This window comes from Populus nigra, chromosome 11, assembly GCF_951802175.1.
Source record: "Populus nigra chromosome 11, ddPopNigr1.1, whole genome shotgun sequence".
Taxonomy (NCBI): domain Eukaryota; kingdom Viridiplantae; phylum Streptophyta; class Magnoliopsida; order Malpighiales; family Salicaceae; genus Populus; species Populus nigra.
The window spans coordinates 6,220,251-6,233,004 of NC_084862.1; positions in this window are offsets into that span (position 1 = coordinate 6,220,251).

Below are 12,754 nucleotides of genomic sequence, written 5' to 3' on the forward strand. Positions count from 1 at the left end.
AACACTATAGCCTTCAGAGTTTGGTAATCCCTCAATGAGATCAAGGGAAATATCAGTCCATACCTTTATAGAAATTGGCAATGGTTGCAGCAATCCAGCAGGGTGGATATTCTCAAACTTGTTCTACTTACATATATCACATTCCTTGATAAACCTTCTAACCTCCTTCCTCATTTCTTCCCAATAAAACTCAGATTTAGCTCTATGAAGAGTCTTGTGGAATCCTGAGTGTCCTTCTTGTGGGCTACTGTGCAATAAATGAAGAATTTGTTCTCTTAACTCCTTTAAGACGAGGATGGACAATCTTCCTTTCTAAAATAATAGTCCATCTTGCTGCTTATAATTCTTGGATGCAAGACTTCCTTGTTCCAGCTTTTTAATAATCTGCTGCAATTTAGGATCTGTAGCATAATTAGTTCTAAGTTGTTCCAACTAAGTATTTGCTGGTGTAATAATAACAGATAGGTTCCCTTCCTTTGACTTTTCCATTTTTCAGGATAAGGCATCAACAACCTTGTTTTCCTTCCCTGGTTTGTATTCTACCACAAACTCGTATCCTAAAAGTTTGGTAATCCATTTTTGCTGAAGAGGAGTACCCACCTTTTGTTCCAGCAAGTACTTGAGACTCTGGTGATCCGTCTGTATCTTAAAGTTGTGTCCTAAAAGATAAGACCTCCATTTCTTCACTGCTAAAACCAATGCCATTAGCTCCTTCTCGTAGGTAGATAGTTGCAAGGCTTTTCCATGAATTGCTTGACTCATGTATGCTAATGGCCTGCCCCGTTGCATTAATACAGTTCCAACACCAATACCAGAAGTGTCATATTGAATAGTAAAAGGAATAAAAATTCCGGTAAAGCTAATACAGGAGGGCTAGTTACAGCATGTTTAAGATCTTGAAAGGCCCTTTTTGCTGATTCGGTCTATTGGAATGAATTTTTTTTAAAGGGTTGTTAAAAGGGCTGTTATAAGTCTATGTCCTTTGATAAATTTCCTATAATATCCAGTTAAACCTAGGAATCCTCTACGAGATTTAAGGCTAGTAAAGAATGGCCATTTAAGCATTGCTTCAATTTTGATAAGATCTGCTCATACCCAATCTTTTGACATTAGGTGACCAAGATACTCAATTTCAGCATATCCAAAACAACACTTAGATTTTTTTGCAAAAAGCTGGTGTTGTTTTAAAATGTCCAAAACAATTTGTAAGTGATGAACATGGTCAGAAATATTTTTACTATAAACAAGAATGTCATAAAAAGACCAATATAAACTTTCATAAATAAAGTTTAAAGATGTCATTCATAAGACTTTAGAAGGTTGCCGGAGTGTTGGTAAGCCCAAAGGGCATTACCAAGAATTCATAATGGCCTTCATTGATATGGAAGGCTGTTTTAGGTATATCCTCTGGTTGAACCTTAATTTGGTGATATCCCGACCTTAGATCCAGCTTACTAAAGATGGTTGATCCATGAAGCTCTTCAAGAAGTTCGTCAACTATAGGTATAGGAAATTTAACCTTAATGGTTTCTTTGTTAAGGGCTATAATCAACACAAAACCTTCAACTTCCATCATGTTTTCTTACTAATAAGACCGGAGATGAGAATGGATTTTGGCTAGGTCTAACTATACCAGATTGTAACATTTCATGGACTATTATTTCAATTTCAGATTTTTAAAAGTAAAGGTATCTTTAAGGTCCTACACAAACTGGTTTTGCACCTGACTGTAATACAATATGGTGGTTATGATTTTGAGTAGGGGGTAATCCCTTGGTTTCTAAAAACAATTCTGAATATCGGTTAAGAAGGTCAAATATTTATGGCTCAACAAAACTTTCAATAAACAACAAATTGGAATTTTCAAAATCAATAAGCTGAATAACTAGTCCTCTTTTATTTTGCCTAGAAACTTTACCAAATTTTTCTCTTTCTACTAATGAGATACCAGTTGATGTCATACCTTGTAGTCTTCTAGGATTGTCCACGACTGAGAACTCCATTTGAAGTCGTGAGAAATCCTAAAGGATAGGTCCTAAGGTTCGAAGCCATTGAACACCCAAAACAATATCACATCCTCCCAGGGTCAAAATGTAAAAATCAATGATATAGAGATTACCATGTATGTGTAGAGGTATTGCTGCATAACTCCCTTCATTATGAATTGCCTGCCCGCTAACCACTTTGAAAGAAAGCCTTTCTGTTGGATTAGATGGTAGATGAACCCTTGAACAACAGATGGGGTCCATGAAATTATGTGTACTTCTCGTATCAACCTAGATAACTACTGCTCTTCCATTAATGTGCACCACAAACCTCATTGTTTTTGGGTTGGTGATCCAGATAATGTATGGATGGATATTCCGGGTTCTAAATCCACTATAAGTGTTTCTTCTTTAGACTTGCCAGCATTCTGTCTGTAACTTCAAATTTGGGCACCTCATCATCACTTGATTCATCACACTCCATGATAAATAGTCGAGCTGACTTGCATTTATGCCCTTGAGCCCATTTGTCATCACAATTATAACAAAGCCCCTTATCACGTCGCTCTTTCATTTGGCTTGGTGATAATCTTTATGTTGGAACAATGGCCCTTTTTTCATGTGGGTTCAAAGGTCCAATAGCCAAACGAGTAGGAACAGACCCTACTTTTGCAATTCTTCTAAGGGCAACAACATTCTCTTCATGCATTTTTGCAAAACCAAAAGCAATATGTAAATTTGAAGGATTTAACATACGTACCATAAACCGAATATCTTCCCGCAACCCACTTAGGAAACAATTGAGTTTACAAGACTCAGCCAGTCCTCTAAATTGGTTTGAAAGAGCCTCAAATTGGCTCTTATAACTTCTACTGTTGAAGTTTGCTTCAGTCGAATAAGAGCTTCCATGAGATCTTTATAAAGTGATGACCCAAACCTTGTCTGAAGTGCATGTACACATCCTTCCGAACTACTAATTCCCCCTACTGCTTCAATGTCCTGGAACCAAACCAAGGCCTTCCCTTCCATATAAAAGGATGCCAATAAGACTTTGTGATGCGGATTGGTTTGATGATAATCGAAGAATTGATTAGCTCGATAGACCCACCCACTAAGATCTTCTCCATGAAATTTAGAAAAATCCAACCGCACTATGCAAGTCTGAATTCCCCCATTATCTTAAAAAAGAGGACTAGTCATTTGTCATGTAAATCCTTTTGGATCACCAGAATTATGCACAGTTTTTATTTGTACCAATGTCTTCACATTCGAGGCAACCACTTCTAATTGATAGGCCAGCCCTTCAACCATTTGTTTCAAAGAATTATGATTTTGCTAATACTGCGTTTGACAGTTGCCAAAGATTCTACATGATGGGAATATCTGGTACCTCCACCCTCAGCCATTGGAATTTGGCTCTGATATCAATTGTTAAGTTCAACTAGAAAAAAGAGTAGGATTAATTCGAGGAAATCCACGGCCTCCAACACTTCACTGATTGCAAATGTTTTTCAATGTCTTTCTCATTAACAAGAAGACTTTAAATACAACTGGAATAACAACTTACCACATTACTAGCACTAAAAAATAGCATAACTACTTATGCTGATATTCAGCTAACAACCCAAGTTGAAGACCTATTCTTAAGCTAAAATACTTGGCTGTAAATCAACAGATTAGAAACAAGTCTTAACCTGATGCCATGTATAATTATTGGATTCAATATCAAACTCAACTAGACTCTGGACTTAACTAAAATAAATAATAAGGAATAAATATTGGGATCTTTATGCAGACCATGACCTAGCTCTTGTGACATGACATTATGCACATAACAAATCATATATAAAGGGACATAACCCATATGGAAATAAGAAGGTTTTCATTTGTTGAATAATCACTCTCCTTTTCTTCTCTCATCTTGGACTCTCTGCATTACTTTGACAAAATTTAAAAAGACGTTCGTACTGTGGAATATCACTTTGGTTCTAGTAATTGAAGTGGCACTGAAGTAATTGATCCAGAAATAAGAAAACGAATTCTCACAAGTAAGTTTTCTTTTCCAATCTACATTGGTATCAAAGCCATGGTTTTTAATATTGTTTTTATGCAGTACATCTATTATTACATGAATGATATATGTAAATTTTGTATTAAAAGAATACTTCCATTGAGAATTTTGAATTTACAAAATTTTATGAAATAATTCAGTTATGAATTTGTCTTTTCTATAATTAATTAGAAAAGACTTTCTACATGGTAGTTGTATAATTCTATTATCAATTCATGTGTGAATTGATGATGGAAATGGAGATTGGAAACTGCCATTTCCAATTCCATTTCCAATTGACTACAATTGCAGTAGTCAATTGGAGTCATTTGGCAGTTAATTAACTGCCATTTGACAGTTAAAAAAATAAAATAAAATAAAAACTTGAAAGAACACATCTTTTAAGAGATGTGTAACTGCCATTCGACAGTTAATATTTTCATTTCCGACTACAATCTCAGTAATCAATTGGAACTGCCATTTGGCAGTTGAAAAAAAACCCGAATGAACACATCTTTTAAGAGATGTGTGATTGCCACTCAACAGTTAATATATATTAATATTACAAATAATATTAAGACAATTAATATTTTTTTTGTTAATATAAATTGTCAAATTGTGGTGTCAATTTATTTATTATTAAAATAAATTGCTTAATTTTTGTATTTTTTTAACATATATGATGTTACATGCTTTAATTAAATATTAAGTATAATATTTATGTGCGTTTTGGAATATTTTGTTGTAGTGGATAGGTAACAACAAATTGATCATTTATTGGTTATGCCTTTAATCCTGTTTATAAAATTCAAGAGCACATTAATTATATGTATCATTAGATGAGTAGACTAGCTATGAGTGGTGTTTACGAATTTTATATAGAACATCAAATGTTAATCGTTCTCAATTCTTTGCCTAAGGAATGGATGTCGGTGCGACTATCGTTGGAAAATAGACTGAAATCCTTAGATTTCAACAATCTCGTAGATGAAATGCTGCTTGAAAGGGAATGTCAGTATGCTGAAAAGGGTATATGACATACTGAAAAAAGTGCAGGCCGTTTGGATGCTGCTGCTAAATTTATTCCATGGTTTGAGCAGAATGAACTTGGAGGAGATGACTTTGATGAAGTGGATGACGTAATTAGAGACCCTACTTATGTGCCTACAATATAAAAAATTCTGAAATTTATTATTCTTAATATTATATTTTATATGTAATTGGTTGTTTATTGTGAACTGTATATTTTATGTAATTTAAGTTTTAATTACATTATATACATATATATGATAATATCTGCAACCTGATTAGTGGGAGTTAGATGAAACTAATAACTATAATTTTGCACTCATTTAAATTTCCAATAATAATTATACCATACAAATAGAAATTGATTAAGTGTTTAACATTCTTTTCATTTCTATTCTATGTGTTAGATTATTATTTGTTTAATTTAGAATGGAGTGGCAAAATATGTCAATCAAATTGTACTAGATACTAATATTTGTAATTGCTATCAATAGCACTTAATATGGTTGCATCTAAGAGTATTATTGCTGATTTGAGCCATGAAGACAAACTAAGTGAAAAGAATTATGATGTTTGGCATTGTAAGATTGAGTATCTCCTGGAAGAGCAAGAAATGTTGGAAAGAATCACACAACCGATGGCTGGACCTGAGCAAGGAAACACTTCTCAGCACAAGTTTGATATGGAAACATATCAAACATATAAACACAAAGAACGTGTAGCTCGCATTTTAATGTTGAGCAGCATGAGAAATGATATTATGCTGTGTTTTGAAAGGCATTGTTCAACTCAATCTGTTTGCGACGCAATAAAGATTCAATATGGAGGAACCTCTACTACTAGACTTCGTTAGCTAACTCTCAAATTCGATGGTTATAAGAAGCGCCAAAATCAGATAATGAGGCAGCATCTTACGGTCATGTCTAACATGATCAGTGAATTAAGAGGTACTGGACATGGGATGACTGATGAAAAACAATTCTAAGCAGCTATCCGCTCTTTGCCAAGCAATTGGGAACATATGCATGTTAACCTTACCCACAATGACAACATCAAGACATTTGATGATGTTGCTCGTCATGTCGAGCTTGAAGAAGATCGACTTCACGTTGAGAAACCTATAAACAAGGCTTTTATATTTGAGACTAAGATGCGTGGAGCATATGACTCTAAATATAAAAAGGGTAAGGCTAAAGGTCCCAAATATGGTAAGAGAGGAATTGAAGCAAGTACTAGTGAACATAAGTGCAAGCGTGGAAAACACGGGAGTAAGAAAGACAAGAATATAAATTGTTTCAATTGTGGTAAACTTGGTCACTTTGCTCGTAATTGCACTGAGCCAAAGGTAATGTTTAACAACAATCATTCCTCTAACTTATACGTTAGCAATTGTTTAATGCTTGCTAAATCTGTTCCTTTTTGGACTATAGACTTAGGAGTAACTGACCACATAGCAAGGGATCAAACAAATTTTATGGAATTCCATCAAATTTTAAAGGGAAGTAGATATATATACATGGGGAATAATGTTCTCGCTGTTGTGTTTGGGATCGGTACTTGCAAACTGGATTTGCAGGGTGGTCGCACACTTTATCTTCATGATGTACTCTACGCTCCAGAAGTTCGATGAAATCTTGTGTCTGTTCTTGCTTTACTCCAATTGGGCTTTAATATTGCGTTTGTTGGTTGTTGTGTAAAAATACATTGGGATAATTTTTTTTTGTTCTGGTTTTGTATTAAATGGTTTTATGGTGTTAGACACCGTTAATGTATATATTATTATGATGCTTCAATTTATGTTGTTCAAAATTCCAGCATTATTATGATAGTAATATCATAACTTGGCATGCTAGATTAGGACACATTGGGCAAGATCGATTACATAGATTAGCAAGAGCTGGTCTTTTAGGATCACTTACCAAAGAGGAATTGCCTGTTTGTGAGCATTGCCTTGCTGGAAAAACAACTACATTACCGTTTGGCAAAGCTAAAAGAGCTAGTAGTCCATTACAACTTATTCATTCAGACATTTGTGGCCCAATGAATATGAGAGCAAGACATAGAAGAAATTATTTCATCAATTTTATAGATGATTTTACACGGTTTGGTCATGTTTATTTGATCTCACATAAGTCTGAAGCATTGGATTGCTTCATTCGATACACCAATTTGGTAAAAAAAAATTAAGTACCAAGATCAAAGCTTTAAGAACTGATTGGGGACGTGAATATCTGTCTGAACAATTTAAAAAAATTTATGATGAAAAGGGTATAGCTAGACAACTAACTATTCCTTATACTCCACATCAAAATGGTGTAGTAGAAAAGGAGGAATAAAACCCTATTTGACATGGTTAGGTCAATGATGGCGCAAACTAACTTATCAATTTTCTTCTGAGGAGATGCATTGTTAACTACTGCTTACATACTTAATCGTGTGCCCTCTAAATCTATCTCATCCACCCTATATGAACTATGTAATGGTGTCAAACCTAATCTAGGTTATTTCCATCCATTGAGGTGTCCAGCTTATATTCACAATACTTCTCATTAATATGGGAAACTTGGTCTTGGGGGGAAGATGTGTATCTTTATATGATATTCTGAACATTCCAAAGTATTTGTATTTATTGGTGAAAAAGCTAGTGGAAGAGTGACGGAGATTGAATCGTGTGATGTTGTATTCTTAGAAAAGATTTTTCCAAATATAGGTGAGGTTGAAAAAGATCTTTAATTATATGAAATGGAAAATCTAGATTATGACGCAACAAACCATTTAGCAGAGGACTTAGATGAAACTTTTAATACTCCTAGAAATAGTGGAAGTGATATTTTATCTATTCCTACTCTCATGGAGCAAGATCATGAGCAATCTCAACCTTAAAAAAGCATTCATGAACTAATTCCTCGTCGTCGATTTGAGATTGAGAGGGAAGCATTCATGATTGCTCCATAAGATGATGAAGAGCCTAAAACATTCAGTCATGCTCTATCTGGTCCTAAAGCAAGATAATGGATTAAAGCTATGGAAGAAGGAATGAAGTCGATGAAAATTAATCAAATCTAGGACTTGGTTGATATACCGTCAGGACAAAGATCCATTGGAAATAAATGAGTTCTTAAAATTAAACATAAGGCGGATGGGTCAATAAAACATTATAAGACTTGGCTAGTAGCGAAAGGCTGCAAGAAGAAGGAATTGATTATGAAGATACATTCTCACCAGTTGCGAGGATTACTTCAGTTCGCCTCATTTTAGCTATAGTTGCACATATGGACCTAGAGTTATACTAAATGAATGTTAGAACTGCGTTTCTCAATGGAGAACTAAATGAGAAGATCTATATGGATCAACCTTTAGGATTCAAGACTAAAGGACAAGAACACAAAGTTTGCAAGCTTAAAAGATCCATATATGGTATTAAGCAAGCCTCTAGACAATGAAACGTCAAGTTTCATCAAGATATCTTTAAGGATGGTTTTACAATGATGGAAGAAGATCATAGTGTGTATTTAAAACGTTCTAATAGTAGTTTTATAATATTGTCCTTATATGTTGACGACATCTTAATAGCTGGAAATAACAAAGAGATGATTAATACTACTAAAAAATGGTTATCATCAAACTTTAAAATGAAAGACATGGATGAGGCTAGCTGTATTCTTGATGTGAAAATCATAAGAGATCGCTCTAAAATGCTTTTGGGTTTAACTCAAGAGACTTACATAAAAAAGATGTTAGAGTGCCATTATATGTAAGATAGCAAACCAATGGACACTCATGTTGATAAAAGTTTAAACCTAAGCTGTGATATGTATCCTAAGACTCTAGAAGAAAAGGAGAAAATGTCCAGAGTACCTTATGCCAGTGCTGTCGGTAGTTTAATGTATGCAATGATATGTACATGTCCCGATATATGTTATGCTATTGGATTGGTTAGTCGATATCAATCAAACCCTCGTCAGAAACACTGGATGACAGTCAAACGAATTCTACGATATTTGAAAGGAACTTCAAATTACATGATATGTTACTAAGGAAAGAAAGATTTTACGATTGATTGGTTACTCTGATGCTAATTGTGGAGGAGATGTCGACCAATCCAAATCAACTTCAGGATGTGTTTTCTTGCTTAATGATAGTGCAATACTATGGAGGAGTAAGAAACAATCCTGCATAGCCTTATCTACCATACAGGTTGAGTATGTAGCTTGTTTCGCAGCAGCACAAGATGTTGTTTGGTTAAAAAATTTCCTGTATCATTTGAAAATTATCAAATCAGCATCAGACCCAGTGACAATTTACTGTGATAACACTGCTGCAATAGTTGTGGCCAAAGATCCAAAATACTATGGAAAGACCAAATACATCAAGATGAGATATCACTACATTAAAGAAGCAATTACTGAACAAGATGTGATCCTAAAACACATTTCTACAAATTCTTTAGTTGCAGATCCACTCACAAAACCAATAGCAAGGGATGCATTTGTTAGAATGTGAGATCTCTTAGCTTATGTAGAATGTAATTAGTAATATAATTAGTTTTAAGGATCATACGAAAGCTTACAGTGATTGAGTAATGAATAAATGTCATTAGAATATCATTTTATTCATTATTTGTTTCATGGATTATATTAAGTATCGTATAATACAATTTGTTGAAGTATGTCGATAGATTTAGATTGGCTTACTCACATGACCAATCACCTTTAACACTTTTAAGGTGAGTAGAGATGAGGCTATTTTGAGTTTTAATGCTCAATAAGCGACTTGGGCGTAGTAGGAGCAATTTTAACTCAAAATGATTATTAAAAAAGTCATCTTGGCTGGGACCAAAATGAGGTTCTTAGAGAAAAGAATCGGTATGAATGAATTCCCGTCATTCATGTATCTATTATGATATAAGCCGAGTATGAAATTATTCATCTACCACTAATGAAAAATAAGCAAATGAGAATTTCTGATTTGAAGTCTATGTTTTTAGCAACAAGACTAAGACTCGTATAGTGTATTTCCTCTAACAAGAAGAGCAACGACATACACTCTTTGTCTTAAGAAAAGAAAAGAGTAAGCTCCACTTTAACATGTATTTCATACTACATGTGCTAACGACCATTACATGAATAAAGAATGGATCCCTGCTTCTTTATTATGTAAGTCTTGAAGATCATATCTAAGATCTCAAAATCTTACCTTTTATGACTTTTGACTATATCATGAGGTGATGCATTAATGATCGCTACTTTAGGAGTATATCTTATGGTCATGGAATGATTCGACTTAAAGAAATACTCTTAGGAAAGCGAATTAATTCAGATTTGATTGATATGAGAGCGAAAGAAAACGTAATTTTAGTTCTACACCTGTTACTTGTATTCACCAGCCGAGATCATATCACTTGAATAGATTTGATATGATTTAGAATACTTGTAATTGTAAGGATGGATTGAGTATGAAATTCTTGAGGGATTAAATTATATTCAGTCATGTGTAACTAAAAATGTTTGGGGTATATTAGTACACTTTAAGGAATAATTAATTATAAGGTTGATGTCTTCTATATGGCCTGTATTAGGTTTATATATTGGAGCTACTTTCACAGTGTGCTTCAGGTTGTACAGTCCGTTCGTCAAGTATGAAATTCTTGTGCAAGTTTGAAGTATAATGTATTAGAGATTCAGTCCTTCATGGGCGAGTGGGAGATGTTAGTTATTGGGTTAGGCCTGATCCGTCCATGATGGACGGATCTGGTCCAAGTTATGAGAGGAGTTACTAAAGGAAGTAACCGTCTCGTGTAATCATATATAAAGGGACATAACCTATATGGAAATAAGAAAGTTTTCATTTGTTGAATAATCATTCTCTCCTTTTCTTCTCTCACTTTGGACTCTCTGCATTATTTTGACAAGATTTACAAAGACGTTTGTACTGTGGATATCACTTTGGTTTTAGTAATTGAAGTGACACTGAAGTAATTGATCTAGGAATAAAAAAACGAATTCTCACAAGTAAGTTTTCCTTTCCAATCTACACATAATAAATGGAAAAATAGAGAAACCTAATCACCAACAAATCAATCACTGAATGATGAAACTGGAAAAAAAATCAATCACAAAAAGATCTAAACATAAAAAACTATAACTAAAAGAATGAGGGTGAAAATTAAAATAAAAAATAAATTAGAAGGCTACAAAATTTCTTTGATTGGAGGGTTAAAATGAAAAGAAAATACCTTTAACAAACGAAAAAAATCAAAAGAATAAGGATGAAATTGAAAAAAAATTATACACTATAAACCTTGATTGAATGAGAAAATTAATAACTAATAAAACTTTAATAGAAGATATGTAGTATGATTATTAATAATAGTAATTGTACTAATGTTGCTAGCATAACTTTGGTTAGAAAGTTAAACTTGATTACTATTAAGCATGTTACACTATATAAGTTTAAATGATGGAATGAATATAAAGAAAATTAGGGTGATTACAAAAATTTTAATTTCATTTTTATTATGGAGATACGAGGATGGAGTTTCATATGATGTTGTTCGGTTTATTTTTTGTAGCTATTTTTTCTTACAACTTTCTTTCTTTGTTGCTTTGCATTTCTTTAATCCGGTAGTTTTGACATTACTTTTATTTCATTTTTTAACTTGTTAAAAGTAAAGTTAAGAATTTCAGATTATATTTGATTAGCTCTGATGATTAAATTCCTAAAAGAAACAAAGAATATATAATATATTGGTTAAGAAATCAAGAATCGAACACCATGTTCATGGCAATCGTTCATTACATTGTTTGATAGATCACCAAAATTTATTTTCAACTTTTAACATATATAATAATTGTTATTAAAATATTATATTGGGAAAACCAATCTTAGTGAAATTTTAATTTATAATTATGAATGCATGATAAGAATGATGATTAATTAAGAACATATTAAATTAATATGCTGTAAAATTAGTATGTTAGTGTTCGTGGGTCGGATGTGGATGTAAAAAACTCAATCTTAATTAACCTAGCCTTTTGTGATTCCTAATTTCAACAAAGCATCGTCTCACATTGGTATGTTCCACTCTAGAAAATAAAATTTCCTTTGGTAATGGTCTTAGTGTTTTCAGACCCGGCCTGGTTTAAAGCTCGGGTTTTAACCGGGTCAATTTTTTATTTGGATCAAAACGACATTATTTTAGTAAAAAAACAAAAGTTAACAGGTTGCAACTGAGTTTTTGACCGGATCAACCCGCCGGGTCACACCAGGTTTTTCCTTCCTCTATTTTTTCTTCAGCCCGGCCCGATTCCAGCCCCGGATCGACCCACCGGATAAAACCAAAATTATGTTCTTAGTTTTGAGACTTTTTTATTGTCTTAATATTAACTTTTTATTTTAAAATTTATTTTCAAAGAACAAATGCTCTCATCATTTAATGAGGTGATAATACTTTGAATGAAAATACTCGAAGGACGGAATGTTTTAGTTATCATAGTAATTAATGGTGGGTTGAGGGATGAAATTGATAAAATTAAAAACTTTAGAACTTAGTTAGTCAATAATAATATAATACATAAGAGGTTCCACGTAGGTTTCCAAGAAAAATCAATCCACGTCCAATTCGGTCTCTATTTCCAAGATATAAGGGAGTCGGTGAAGCAATCCACATGGAGTTCGGTCTCTCTTGTCC